We start from the raw sequence: 16,552 nt of genomic DNA on the forward strand, positions 1-16,552 counted from the left end.
CACATTCAAATTAGATGAAATTGACCGGTTCCCAACTTTTACCCCAAAATGCTTCTTGAACTCATATTCTCCCCATATTGGTCTTGTCTATCGCATATCGCCCCATATCGCCCTCAAATCTAAAACGCAAGGGGATGTCGGACTATATGAGTCATTAGCCTATTTTTCTTGAGTTTGAGCGAGAATGAGCTGGCATTAATAATGACACATGATATGGTTGTTTGATATAAATAACAATTCGTAAAACGAACCGGGAAAACGAATAAAAAATGTCGCATTGAACTTGTGCAGTGATGAGGTAAATTGAAATGAATGCCTGTGTGTCGCTAGCTAGTGCATATGGGCAGCCAAAAGGACCAAAATTAACAATCTACAAATTAAAAAACTCTCGGAAATCCCAGTCTTTCAGAAATAAATGCAGCCTCTCAGACTCTCTCAGAAATGAATTATTTTTGTTATAACATAATTATATCCCCGCAAAACTGTGATTGTGTTTATTTCCAAGAATTGTTTTAATTCCGTGTGAACTTATGATTCTGAAGTTGTCTTTATTTCTGTGGTTGCTTTACTTCTGTATATCTTTACTTCTGCAGTTTTCTTATTTTTGACATTGTTTTATTTGCGAGGTCGTCTTTATCTGAACGACGACATTCATTTGTAAAAATATACTGCTATTTCAATTACGATATTTTTTTTTTGAATGTGTCCTATAATTCAGAAAAAAAATCTTCATCTATGATTGACAAGATTTATTTCAGAGTTGTCTTTTATTTCTCAATTATATCCATTTCTGGTTAAATACTTTTATTTCTGACTTATGTACTAGTCATCCAAAGTAATGTATTCATTTCTGAATGTTATATTTCTGAGATACTACATTTATTTCCGAGAGTTTTTTTGTCTCACCTGCGAAGCAAAGTGAGACTATAGGCGCCGCTTTTCCGACGGCGGCGGTGGCGGCGGCGGCGGCGTCAACATCAAATCTTAACCTGAGGTTAAGTTTTTGAAATGACGTCATAACTTAGAAAGTATATGGACCTAGTTAATAAAACTTGGCCATAAGGTTAATCAAGTATTACTAAACATCCTATTAGAGTTTCATGTCACATGACCAAGGTCAAAGGTCATTTAGGGTCAATGAACTTAGACCATGTTGGAGGATTCAACATCGAAATCTTAACCTGAGGTTAAGTTTTTGAAATGTCATCATAACTTAGGAAATATATGGTCCTAGTTCATGAAACTTGGACATAAGGTTAATCAAGTATCACTGAACATCCTGCATGAGTTTCACGTCACATGACTAAGGTCAAAGGTCATTTAGGGTCAATGAACTTTGGCCGAATTGGGGATATCTGTTGAATTCCTATCATAACTTTGAAAGTTTATGGATCTGATTCATGAAACTTGGACATAATAGTAATCAAGCATCACTGAAAATTTTGTGCAAGTTTCAGGTCTCATGATTAAGGTCAAAGGTCATTTAGGGTCAATGAACTTTGGCCATGTTGGGGTTTTTTTGTTGAATAACCATCATATCTCTGTAAGTTTATTGGTCTAGTTCATAAAAAGTGGACATAAGAGTAACCATGTATCACTGAACATCTTGTGCGAGTTAGAGTAGTATTCAAAGTCAGCACTGCTGCTATATTGAACCGCGTGATGCAGGTGAGACGGCCAGAGGCATTCCACTTGTTTTTTTTGAGAATGTTAATTTTGGCCCTTTTGGCTGCCCATTAAGTACAGTGGTCACGGCGCGGGTAGAACGCGAAATCTACACGTGGCGTGTGTGTGGTGTGTGTGCATGTATACAATTACAAGTCATGTGCAATCATCAGGTGTGAAGCCAAAGGAGACAAAGGCCCCTCTTCAAATACTTTTGACAGCAAATGGGTTACATCAGGAATGAAAGGGGTATATCTCTTTTCAAACATAGTGTTGCAGGGGTGGATCTAGGATTTTCCAAGGGTGGGGGGGGGGCACATTTTCCCAAGGAAAAATTTGACAAGCCAAAAAAAAAATGTTTTCAACCAAAAAAGAAGTACATTTCTTCTACAACTCGACCGCCTGCCCATGCATTGCAGAAGATGGATCGTCAACCAAATCAGATGTCGTCATCCTCCATCCTACCTCAGCACATGCGTCCCCCACCTGGTCCCCCAACCTCCTCAACAACGTATGCAATCTGTGCCACTCCCACCTACTTCAGATTACCCTCCCCCATTTGCTCTACATCCACTGAATAGGGTTTGACCCACCACTAATTGCAACACTGGATATTCCACTGCAATGCTTTCCAGGAAGGTCCCCTGAACAACATACTAAAAGTCCCCAAAAATCCAAGCAGTGGAAATTTATGAAATTTGCATATTATGCAAATTAGCCATAAAAAAAGTTAGAAAAATAAGGAAAATCGTCCAAAAATCACAAATTAAGTGTCCAAAACAATTTTATTTGAGCGAAAATTCATGATAAATAACTTTAATCAATGTTTTAAATCAAAAGTGCAAAAAATCTACCTCATTTGCATAATATGCAAATAAGCATCCTTATATGAAAAAAAAATGTCAAGATATTGTGATTTTTCTCTCATTGACTGCGTGAAAATGTCAATAATGTTGAAATTTACATGCTATCACTAAGGATGTTGAATACATTTATATTAAGCTTAGTGTCTGTAGTGTCATTTGCATATTATGCAAATAAGTATCCAACATGTAATAAATATTCAAGAAAACACACTGGTGATACATTCCTCAAAAAATGCAAGTAGATTATCTATTGAAATTGGAATATGGCAATGCCTTACAGGAAGTTAACACCATATTAAAAGTCAAGTGCGGAAAACAAGATAAATTGAACAGAAACTCATGGTAATCTTTACAAATTTAATGATTCTTCAACTAAAAAAATTGTAAATAAATCTACATCATTTGCATATATAATTATGAGCATCGATCCATGTATGAAAAAAACAATCGAGAAATTTTGATTTTTAATAATAATAATAATAATAATAATAGGCATTTATATAGCGCCATCTATCTAGAAATATTCTATTCCGAGGCGCACAAGAAAAGAAAGAATGAGAAAGTTTGGATGAGTGTCAAAGTGCCAATAACTAATACTGTTAGAAAAGATAAGATTTCAGTTTGGATTTGAAGGTCTCCAGTGATTGTATAATTCTTAAATTTAACGGCAAATTATTCCAGAGAGAAGGTGCTGAGGCAGAGAAAGCTCGTGCACCGTATGCTACACGTGTCTTGGGAGTCTTAAGAAGTTGCTGACATGTGATGATCTCAGGCTTCTAACTGGTGCATAAGGCGTGACAAGGTCTTGTAGATATTTTGGTGCCAACCATTTAACACTTTCCAAGTGAGAAGAAGTATTTTAAATTCTATACGCTTCCGGATTGGCAACCAATGTAACTTTTGGAGAATTGGTGAGATGTGTTGATATTTTGACGTACCAGTTAAAACCCTGGCAGCTGTATTCTGAGCATACTGAAGTTTATTAACATTGCGTGAGGTTATATTAAAAAGAAGAGCATTTCCAACATCTAATCGAGATAGCACAAATGAGTGTATAAGCATAGCAGCAGACTTATGGTCAAGGACTTTCCTAATGCTGTTAACATTATGAATATTATAGTATACTGATTGACATATTTTCTTTACATGTGCATCCATGGACATATGTTCGTCAAATACGACACCGAGATTTCGAACTGATGACAAGGCTTTAATCAAGGAGTCCCCAACCTGTATTGTCCGGTCCGTAATCAAATGACTTTGTGATTTAGAACTAATAATCAACTCCGTTTTAATTTTTATTTAATTTCAACTTATTGTTTAGCATCCATGACCGCATATCATTCTGTCTATTGTATTTTGTAAACGAAGCCTGGCAGACAACTCACTAGCAGGGTCAGTTGGATCAAACAACACATACAACTGTGTATCATCCGCATACATATGAATGTTTATGCCATGTTTATGCGCAATTTTTGCCAGAGGACTAGAATAGATGGCAAAAAACAACGGCCCGAGGACTGAACCTTGGGGCACTCCGAAAGGAAGTTTAACAGGAGACGACCAATCTTGACAACCTGTGATCTATCATGAAGATAGATCTTTTCTCACACAAACAGTTAAACCCCCATTCAACAGGGAGCAAGACCTCTGAAAGACTGCTGTAAGACCATAAAACTTGCTTGCTCTTTCAAGGGTCTTTCAACGAACTTTCAAAGATCTCTGATGTCTTTCACGATTCCTGATATATCTTTCAATGGTCTTTGTGGCCCTCGTGAGTCCCAAAACTTTTTGAAACGGTTCAAAACAGTCTCAGCGGTCTGACAGGAAAATTGTTTTTTTTATGATCTTTCAGTGGTCTTTCAACTAACTTTTAAAGTTCTTATTAGTCTTTCTATGATCTTTCAAGATTTTTTTCGGAGATTACTGTAACACTCATGAGAGATCATTGAATGATAATTGAAAGACTAGGCAAAGTCTGTGGAAAGAATTCTAAAAGATCACTTGATGCATAAACATCTCTGAAAGACCATTGAAAGATTTCTATAGGACAGGTGTCTTTTAGAGTTCTTTGAGGGGTCCTTCTGAGTCATTCCACAGAGATGAAAATTTTCAGTGATCTTGGAGACTGCTGTATAAGACCTTGCCAATTTTTGGTCTTTGAAAGGTCTTTCAAAGGTCTTCCCTCTGTGGATCTAGATCAATATTATGATTACTAAGAATGCCTAGTACATTAACTATCAGCTTAATATATGAAGTGGAATGTACATACATGTATTACGCAAATAAGCATCTGGCATGTTATGAATAATCAAGGAAACTTGTGATATTTTCTTTTAAAATTCCACGTAGATTTTGTGTAACCTTGATTACCTTGCTTGGTTGATATTGACTTTTTTTATGAGCAGTTATCACCGGAGCAGATACCCCACTCATATTGTGCAATGATGAGTCAGTTCTACATGGGTCCCACTGTTTTAATGCTTCATATTTCTATCCAAGTCTTGCTCTCTCCTTGACTTGGTAGAGTCTTTGCGTTTCTTGCTAGTATAGTCCACGCTTGCATGCTCCTTGATTGTCAAGTGATCAGCACAAGATGTCACACCCAGTACAAATAAAAGCTCGTTAGTTTCGAATATTTGGTCCTTGTAGCACACCACTTGTCTTTGTGGTGAATATGAGTTCTAGCTTGAATCACGAAATCTCTGGGCATGGTTTATAAGAGTACCAATGAGTATTTGCCCATACGAGCGACATGAAAACCATTCATAAAGTCATGATAAAGGCGTAAAGTGTATATAGACATCTTTCCCAGATACAGGAATCATGATTAGATGTTCTTGCTGAATCCAGTTGCTGCTTCAGGATGAAGCATCCATTTTCTGTTCTTTCCTCTTTGATGAATCTCCTAAGGATGGCAACTATCTCCAAATATTGTAGCTATAGTTACTAAGCAAATCGTATCCAAATAATATCAATTTCCTGATATTTATGGCAAATGGAAATTCCTCAGTGAGACAATGAACAACCAAGTAGACATTAACAAATGAAGGACTAAGCCAGATTATTGCCTTCCCAACAAGAGGACACAACATAACGGAACACCCTTAACATCACCATCAAATTCCATCCAACTTTGATTAGACAGTGTGTACCCATTCCAGGATTTGTTTGCCACTTTGTGTTACTCATTGGTATACTGTGAGGGTATACAGAGGAATAAACCTTTCAGATATTATGGTACGACTAAGGATGTTCGTCTGGAGGAATGCTGACTTTCATAGTGTCATGCAGATGTACATGTACTTTGGACAATCATACAACTCTCTGCACTGAAATCCGACAAGTCGAGCATAGAAGATTGAATGTCAATCAAGAGGACTTTGACAAGAACCAAACCATTACCCATGTCTACTTCCGACACAAGATGCCTCAATGAGACACTGGACATAGATTGTGTCGGAAGAAAAGTTTTATAGGAAGGCTTGCGCATGTTGAGCTCCTAAAGCATCAGTAAGGTGAAGCTCAGAATTGCTACTATGCATTAAAGAGGACCATAGTATGGTTTGTAGACAAGCCTATAATACACAATTTGTTGACCGGATTGGCAGTGATCCAGGCTGTAACAACTAGCATGTTGGAAGCCCTTAATATCATGCGCTATGACTACATTGGAAGACAACAGATTTTTAGTCTAAGTATTTACCACTGATCATGATGATGATGACGCTGCTCTGCAAGTCCTGGAACCCTGTTCTGACGCAGACATGGCCAGAAAACATTTTTAATCAAACGGGTGTAGCCAAATTACTGAAGAAATTGTTTATAAAAAAAACAACCTGCATGAAGCTACTAGGCCAGATGGAATCTCTGCTACACTTCTTAATGGGACTACTAATCAGATCTCACATGCCATAAGTTTGCTTTTCTTGGCCTTCCTTCTGTCGTTCCCATCCATTTGATATAAGAAAGGTAGGTCAGCTCTACAAACTACTCACCAATTCTCACCAATTTCAAATACTGTGCTTTGTTCTTGCCAATCCCATCATCTTGTCAGACTAACAACATGGCTTTAGGACGTGAAGAACACATTTCAAGTATTTTCCCTAATAAAACAAATTATATTAGGATAAATATGCATGCTTAGTGATAGCAGCATATTGATTTGAACAGTCAATGTGAGAAAATGAAAATTTCTTGACATTTTCCATATATGGATACTTATTTGCATAATATGCAAATGAGGCAGATTTGCTAGATTTTTAAAATAAAAACATTGTACTCATTTATTCATCATGAAATTTTGTTAAAATTACTTGCTTTTGACATTTGATTTATAATCATTGGATTATTTTCCTTATTTTCTATTTCTAATAGCTAATTTGCATAATATGCAAATTAATTTTCAGGCACTGTGATGAATTCTCATGCTTAGTGATAGTAGCATATAAATGTCTACATAAATGAAATGTTTTCAAGCAGTCTATATGAGAACAACCACAATATCTTGACATTTTTTCCATATAAGGATGCTTATTTGCATAATATGCAAATTAGGTAGATTTGTTGGCGCTTTTGAATAAAAACATTGAATACGGTTTTATATTTATCATTACTTCTCGCTCAAATTAAATTGTTTGGACATTTAATTTGTAATCTTTGGACTATTTTCCTTATTTTTCTAACTTGTTATGGCTAATTTGCATAATAGGCCCTATGCAAATTTCATAAATTTCAACTGCTTGGATTTGTTGGGACTTTTAGTATGTTGTTAAGGGGACCTTCCTGGAAAGCATTACCGTGGAAAATCAAGTGTTGCAATTTAGTGGCGGGTAACCCCCCTATTCCCGGCTAGATCGACTGAACTACAACTAGAACCGTCTCCCTATCAACTATCTCAGCTACCCCCCTCGCATTTGAATCAACCATTGAACCACAACTATTTCCCCTCTAGACCTACCTATTCTTATCCGAGTCAGGGATTTCCCCCCGTCTTCGTATGTAGTTTTTTAGCATCATGTGGAAAACAGAAGGTCCTCGATGCACGCACGCACCCTTATAACACGCAGAATTTCCTTGCATCATACCCCCTTTTTCACAAACTAATGTTTGTGACAAGATCTAAGTATCCGTCCGCCTGAAATGAACGTTAACAACTTCTATCAGATGATCATAACGTTATTTACATTCAAAGGGTAAAAATGTGGCACTTTAATTAAAATCACTCAAAACTATCCAAAGTCAGGATTATGTATTTGGATAAAGGGTTTGGGGGACATTTTTATTTTACCCGGGTGGGTTATATCCGTCGTCACATCGGCAGGTGATGGTATCAAGGATTTTCGTTGGAATTATAATAAAGGGCACATTATAAGGCAAATACTCACGAAAGAACCATGGGGATTGGATAATAAGGAAATATAGCACTTTTTATCATCAAATCAGAGGAGATTTTCCTTGTGATAGTGATGTCCGAAGAGCAAACCCACACGCGACGTGCATTCAACATAATTTACAGGGCTGGTCAGAGCGTTTTTGTACGTCAGTGTGCTGTTTGAGTAACGGCGGTTTTCCAGCTGTTTCCATCACTGCTGACCATTTTATGAGGAATATATAAATTTATATAAATTTTCAGTTCGAACTAGATATAAATATATAAAAGATACCATAATTTTTGCCAACACAAATCAATGTCATGCTCTGATATTGTGACGGGTCCATTATGTATTCGGGGATGCATCCTAGCTTACCACTGCATAGTTGAGTCTGAAAACTAAGTTTTATATGTACCTTTCACTTGATAATGATGCTTTAAGTGTTCAAAACAATAATTCATGAAATCAACGCTGAAAAATTATTTGTGTATACATTTTATCCCTCTGTAATTTCCCCAAAAGCCAATATGGAACATGGTCTGCAGACGTAGTCTGCTATATGTCCAGAACACTGTATGCAAGTTTTCGACATGTGATCGTCTACAATAGCCGGTTTTCGATGGAAGACGGTTGAAGTAGTCTAGAACTCGTACATTATCCTCTCCATCGGCAGCGAATGATTGAGGTGTGTGGTAAATTCGGCAAGAATGAGACCAAACTCACTTCTCGATCTTGGTGTGAAACGACATTTAATTGGCAACGTTTTATGTACGAGACGCTTCATCGTCAAATTTCTGAAAACCAAATTTTTTACCAAAACATTTTTTTTTATTTCACAAGCCTTTGGCGTCTTAACCCTTGTTTTAGGAGTCATTGGATGCATTTGTGCATAACAGAAGAGTCACGTATTTGGAAATTGACTTGATACAATTTTTTCCATATTTCATCAGTCTTTTTGCAGAAATTTGCATACTTGACATAGGATGCGAGGTAAATGAGGGGTAATTCAAATCCCTGTCTGACCTTACTTATTTGAAGCGGCTTGTTGTCCTGATAAAAATAACATTTCGTAAAAAAAAACTGAGTGAAAATTGTGACATCGTGAACCCCAAAACCGGATTTAGAAAGGTGGACGGGGGGGGGGGGGATGGGGATAAACTCTGGTTTAAATGCTATAAGGTGTCAAACAGTTTTTAAAAGGCTTATTTTCATTAAAGTAGCTATTGAGATGTGTAGCGTAAGGTTGTTCATTCTGATGTATCCCAAACAAAATTAAATTTTAAAAGGCTTATTTTCATTAAAGTAGCTATTGAGATGTGTAGCGTAAGGTTGTTCATTCTGATGTATCCCAAACAAAATTAAATTGATGGTATAAAAGTGTAATACAGTATTCAAACACTGTTCAGTGAGCACCAGTGGTCAAATGATAAGTTTTACTCCATATACACTGTATATGCAAATCATTAAATCAGCCATTGTCATTAACTTTTTAAAATCTAGAAATAAATATAAATAAGTGAGTAAACCAAAGAAGAAATTACTGAAAAAACTAATTTGGTTAAAAATTGGTGAACTTAGTGGATACATGCATCCCATGGCACCTATATTACTTTTTTTTTATTTAGTATAACCATCTCATACACATATTACAAAACAAATTTGATAACAATTTAAAATAACATGCAGTGTACAGTATGGATAAGTTACATTTTAATTAAAAAAATACATACAAAAAACAACAAAGGAAAAAGAAAAGAAACATAGAAAAGCAATACAGGTCTGTTCGTCTACATTACCCAAAATCTGATAGATTCCATTTTTTAACAAATCTATACATAGTCAGTGTCCCTATAAGCAATACACTTTTCTGTTTGGTAAACTTGTTTTAATTTACTAATAAACAAGTCAAAACAAGGAAGGATATTAAAGTTTTCTTTGCTACAATAAGGCAATGATTGAATAACACATCTTGCTTGTTTTTAATTCCGAATAAAATCTCTTCATCCTTTACTTGGATAATTTCTTTTTAAATTTAATATGCCACCATCTTAGAAAGTCATTCCAAAACTCTCGAGCATTCTACCAACAGGTGTTTGATTGTTTCCTGTTCTTGTTTACAAAAAGAACACATCTCATTGTCTACAACTTTCATTTTCTTTAACTTTGCATTATACCAAACCCCTACTTCTGAAATATATTAGAGATCAAGGTATGACATAAGTGAAGATGATTTTATTTTTATTTATGAGTTGCCTTTTAAAGTTATTCCAGATACAAGAACAAGGATATTTCAATAAAGAATAAATACAAGATGCCTATAACTTTCTTAATACGTGTTATCCTTGGTTTCCTTTAAACACTATTTAAATACAATGGATAGGTTTTCCAGGTCAAATGTCCGTAGATTGGAACCAATCGTCCAAATAGGTATTTCAAATGTCCGTGTACTTGAACAAAATAATGTCCGCATAAGAATATGGATGTCCGATTAGGGATTTCAAATGTCCATGTAGGTTTAAAGTGTTCATATTGCTAAATCAAATATCCGAGTCGGGAGTTCAAAATGTCCACGTAGGTTCAAAGCATAGGCGGATCCAGGGGGGCCCGGGCCCCCTTCTGTTGGCGGAGCAAAAAAAGAAAAAAAATGGGAAAAAGAAAGGAAAAAAGAAAAGGAAGGGAAGAGAGAGGAGAAAAGAAGAAAGGCAAAAATAAGAGGAGGAACGGAAATCCCACATTTGATTTACTGGGCTAAATACATAGAGGGATAATTATTTACATAACTCCACTATAAGTGAGGGTTTACAAAATAGATTGAAACATGCATAATCTTTCTTGAACTGAAATAATGACAGTAGCAGTATAGCGAGTGCGCAGAATGGCGTATCCCCAAATACCACTTTCAAGTGGTTTGTAATATCACAACAAGGGGCCCGTTGCATAAAACTTTTTACCAGAGAAAACTCAGGTTGTTTTTACCGGAGTTTTTTCCCTGTGCTAAAGTCAATGGCGGAAATCAGACTAACCTTAGTTTTCAATTTTTACCAGAGTTTTCTCAGGTAAAATTTTTTATGCAACAGGCTTCAGGGCTATGGATATGGGAGTAGTTTGCCGTGTGCCTAATACTACCATCACATTTGTTGATTACAGTTCAAGGCCCGAATATAGTAGAATAGTATTTTGATTTATTAACCTGAAAGGTGTGATATTTTTGGTTACTTTTCTTTCCATTTCCACTTCTATGTATTTTTAAAAACTTCTTCCTCCTTTCTTGTTATTTTCCTCTTTTGTTCCTCATGATCCTTTGTGTCGCCAGCAAAGGAACGAGGCTGCTTCAGCTTCCAAGATCGAACTACATCTTCCCATATATTTCCCTTTTCATTTTTTTTTACGAGACGGCAAGGGCTTTTGTTTAAAAAAAAATCATTTTTTCCATTTGCTGTTATTCATTTCTCTTTTCCATATTATCATTATGATCGTCTCTATATCCTGCATGTTTCCTCAATCAATTTCCTTAATCCAATTATCCTTTTTCTCATTTTTCTCTATCTTTTATTCTGTTCTTCCCGTATCTCTTAGTTTTTATATTTCCTCTTTCTCTTCCATTCCCCTTCCCTCTCTCCTCTATTTTGTTCACTGTCCCTTTTCTTTAGTCTCTCCCAGTTTCCTTCTCTCTCCTTTCCTTTTCTCTCTTTTTTTTTGGTCTCTTCCCCATTCCTTTTCTCTCCCCTCTTCCCTTCTCATTTTCTCTTTGTCCCCTTCACACTCTCTCCCATCTATATGCCCCTTCTCATTTTCTCTCTTCCTCCCCTTCCTTTTCTCTCCCCTGCCCCGTTCCCTTCTCGTTTTCTATTTCCTCCTTTTCATTCTCAACCCTTCACCATTTTCTCTCTTTTCCACCTCTCATCCTTTCCGATCTGCTTTTCTCTTCTCTCTCAGTCCCTTTCCCATTCCCTTTTCTATCTCCCCTCTTTTGAGGGGAGGAGGGGGGGGGGCATTTCAGGCCCACTTGATCCACGCATGGCGGGACATTGTATCTGGCAAGTGAGGGCAGTTGTGATCATAGAATAAAATTTTTATAATAAAACTTTTATTGTTGATAACTAATGTATGATGCTTGATCATTATTATGTTCAACAGATAGTTTAATTAGTCAAATCGGTTTGAATAAAATTATGAGTACAATTAACATGTCTCACCTGAGTTGTGGAAGCCATGATGTAGAGTAGTCTCAAAGCACTGACAAGTGGTTGAAGGCAAATCAGAATAGGCGGCTGTTGCCATTATACAATGTCAGGCAATCCCAATAAAAAGAGGGTCAGGGCGTGGAGCTTGATTAGCCACAATTTCAGGGGCCATATTGTTTTTGTACAGTAATCGGCCTCTCAAACTATTTTGTCTAATTCGGATGGATATTCCTGAACACTCCCATCCCTTACATTGTTATCAATGGAGGCCTTCATGTTTTTGTACCCCCCCCCAAAAAAAAAATAAATATACCTTTTCAGCTGAACCCTATTTTCGGGGGCCCTTTGGACCTACCGTCTGGGCCACTATACAGGATGAAGTTGCTGGCATGGGTATTTTTGAAAATCCCAATGTATACTGCTTCCATTTCAAAAGGAATTATCCATGTACATTTTCAGCTGAATAAATTAGTTGTGGGGCATATGGGCACTTTGGGGCTACTGTCTGGGCCCCCTTACAGGGTAAAATTGCTGGCATGGGTAGTTTTGTGAGCCTTAAAGTATGCAGATTACATTAAAAAAAAATTAGCCGTGTACCTTTTCAGCTGAATAACCACATTTTCGGGGGCCCTTCGGACCTACTGTCTGGCCCCCTATACGGGATGAAATTGCTGGCATGGGTATTTTTGAAAATCCCAATGTATACTGCCTCCATTGCAAAAGGAATTACCCATGTACATTTTTAGCTTAATAAATTAGTTGTAGGACATATTATACAGGAGATATGGGCACTTTGGGGCTACTGTCTGGGCCCCGTACAGGATAAAGTTGCTTGCATGGGTATTTTGCGAAATACTCGGTCCATTGCCAAAAAATAGCCATGTACCTTTTCAACTGAATAAATCCATTTTCGGCGGGCCCTTCGGGCCTACTGTCTGGGCCCCCGTACAGAATAAAATTGCTGGCATGGGTATTTTTGAAAATCCCAATGTATACTCGGTCCATTGCAAAAAAAAAATTAGGTATGTACCTTTTCAGCTGAATAAACCCATTTTCAGGGGGCCCTTTGGGCCTACTGTCTGGGCCCCCGTACAGAATAAAATTGCTGCATGGGTATTTTTGAAAATCCCAATGTATACTGCCACCATTGCAAAAGGAATTATCCATGTACATTTTTATCTTGATAAATTAGTCGTGGGACATATACTTTGGGGCTACTGTCTGGGCCCCGTACAGGATAAAGTTGCTGGTATGGGTGTTTTGGGAAATCCCAATGTATACTCGGTCCATTGCAAAAAGAATCAGTCATGTACCTTTTCAGCTGAATAAACCCATTAGTCGGGGGGCCCTTTGGGCCTACTGTCTGGGCCCCCGTACAGGATAAAGTTGCTTGCATGGGTATTTTGGGAAATCACAATATATTCTCGGTCCATTGCGAAAAGAATTAGCCATGTACCTTTTCAGCTGAATAAACCAATTTTTGGGGCCCCTATTTGGGGCCATCAGGGCCTTCCGTACAGGATATGGCCCGGCAGCAACACTTTCCCTTGATGACTACCTTCATGCAAACATGATCGGACCATCAAACCTTTTGTACCCGATCAGCTGAATAAACTCTCCCAGCCCCCGGACTATAGCGCTGCACGCTAGCATTTTGATTAGTGAGTTATGTGTATCCCAATATTAATTCTAAATCAAACTACTTTGATGACAGTTTATCAAAAATTTCGGTTCGCGATTTCCGCTCGCATTATCATGCATCTTATGCATAATTACAAAAGTGCTTTAAATGTCCAATTTTCAGGCAATAATATTAACAGATTTCACGCTTTCTTGCTTAGGAAGAGAAATAGGAAGATAGTCATCATTTTCATATGATGACATAATGCCCTTATAGAATGTCCCGGTCCTATGTAAAAACTCAAAGTAATAATAAAATACATCAGCTCTTTTTTAACTGTGATCCATCACAATTCACAATTTTCCCACAAAGTGTTTGCAATACAGAGCTTAAATTGACCCTTCATAGATCGGAATATCATATATTTTTAGCTCGCGCTTTGCGCTCGCTTTATTAATTTTCATGATAAGAAAGGTACTTAGAATACTCGAATTCTAGGTCGAAATCTAAAACACACGTTTATTTAGATACGCAGATTGTTCTCTTTTTAAATCATTATCCAGTTTCAGATCACAATATCATTGTCTGCTCGCGCTTTGCGCTCGCATTATGTATGTATGAAAATTGATAACTTTTCATGATTTACAAAACATGAATAGAGTGTCCAGAAGTTTTCCGCTCGCGCTTCGCGTTCGCATAAAAAAGTTTAGTTTATATACTTAGAGTCCTTCCAAGATTACAAAAAGTGCTTAGAATTTCCATTATTCAGGTAAAAAAAGGTCAAAAATTTTCAGCTCGCGCTTCGCGCTCGCAGTATTTAAATGTTGAAATATGTAACGTCTTATTGGCTAAATGCAAGCAGTTCAGAACAGGTACAATTTCGAGCAGTTCAAAACGTATACAAGCGCGAGCAAAAAATTCTTTGATATTTTATGTCCTTAGAATTGAAGACTCTGAGCAGTTTTTATAATCATGAACACAGACAGGTATCCAACTAAACAATGCGAGCCCGTAGCGCGAGCCTTAAATTTTATTACAGTAATAAAATTTAAGGCTCGCGCTACGCGCTCGCATTGTTTAGTTGGATACTTATCTTTGTTCATGATTATAGGGACTCAATTAGGACTGTTTTAGTGATTAATTAAGAGGATACTTACACTCTAAAAAATGAAGTGCTAATTCAGCTCTTAAAGAGCGTGTATAGTGACTGCACTTCGGAGTGCTGATTTTTCTCGTTCAAATTTGAACTAGACAAATCAGCACTCCAAAGTGCAGTCACTATACACGCTCTTTAAGCATGTTAAGAGCTGAATTAGCACTTCATTTTTTAGAGTATCGCCATTTAAATAATGAGAGTGATATTCCGACCTGAAAACTGGACGGTCTAAGCGCGTTTTTATTTAAAATTAAAGAACAAGCTTGTGTGTCTCAAACAATCAAATGCAAGCGCGAAGCACGAGCTTAATTATTTATATACTGACATGATACAGGAGCATTTTGACAAATTTTGGAAAGAATTTTCAAAGAGGATTGGTATCTCACAAATAAAACAATGCGAGCGCGCAGCACGAGCTGAAAATTTTGATATAACAATTAGTGTAAATTGAACAAAATAATGAAAGCTTGATGTGTGAGCTAAAATATTGTGTGCAAATTGATTTCAGAACTGGATATATGAAGTGCCATTTAATCCTCTTGAATGGAAATCATTACACAGGCAATGCGAGCGCGATGCGCGAGCGAACTTTTTTATATAAAGTCTATATTTTCCAATTCTTCCCCTCATCTTTTTCTTGTTTTCTTTCGGGGTCGGGCCGGCCGTTACGAGTCTGTAAATTACACATCATGGGTATAATAGCTCTTTCTTACTTTTCTTCCTGCTTTTCGTAGTTTCTATCAAGATAAAGAGTACATTTTTCTCTGCAGGTTGTCAAAAAATAGGGGGCCGGGGCCGGCTCGGCCCCCTCCTGGATCCGCGCCTGCATAATAACCCAATTTCCACGCATTTTACTTTAAATAAATATGCTATTAATGTTACACTCTCGGTATGAAGCATGTTGTTTCTGTTAAGCTTTCCATAAATGTTCAAGTATTATAAACCACATTGTAATTGGCTTTATACCCTATTGTTTGAATAATCTTTACTACTGAACAGAATTTCGATACTTAATGAGTACATTCGTCATACGTTATAAGAAAATTTCAATCTCTTTTCAGCATCATTAGCATATCCAAATGGACATTTTAATTACCTAAACGACATTTGATTTACCTATGTACGACTTGCCTTAATTCATGCATGATTATGTAACAATTACATTGAACGGATATGGACGTCTTATTTCCCTATTAGGACATTTGATTTGCAAGATGGACATTTGATTTACCTATTGGAAACAAATTCTATTGTGCGGACATTTGACTTATCTAAGGACATTATTCATCTATCGGGATGCAATTCTTGCTAATGGGACATTTAAAGTCGCTATTGAAATTAGAATTACCTAATCGGACACTTGCTCTGCACACGGCGGACATTTGACCTGGAAAACCTGTATAAAAGTTTTTTTATTTAAATTTCTTGATATTGTCATCCTGTTCAAACACACAACCTTCAATAAAGACGTATCAATAACTGAAGATGTCATCCCAAGTTGATGATATAATGCTCTGAATAGCGTTCGGATTTGCGGCATGAGGGATACTGTGTTCCCTTTTCAGCAATTTCATCAACTTAATGATACACTACTTGTACATTTAATGGTTAGAAAGACAATATAATTATACATGTTCACCCTTGGTTGAAGTTGTTGTTAATGAAAAATGAAAAAAAAAACACGT

This window comes from Lytechinus variegatus, chromosome 2, assembly GCF_018143015.1.
Source record: "Lytechinus variegatus isolate NC3 chromosome 2, Lvar_3.0, whole genome shotgun sequence".
Taxonomy (NCBI): Eukaryota; Metazoa; Echinodermata; class Echinoidea; order Temnopleuroida; family Toxopneustidae; genus Lytechinus; species Lytechinus variegatus.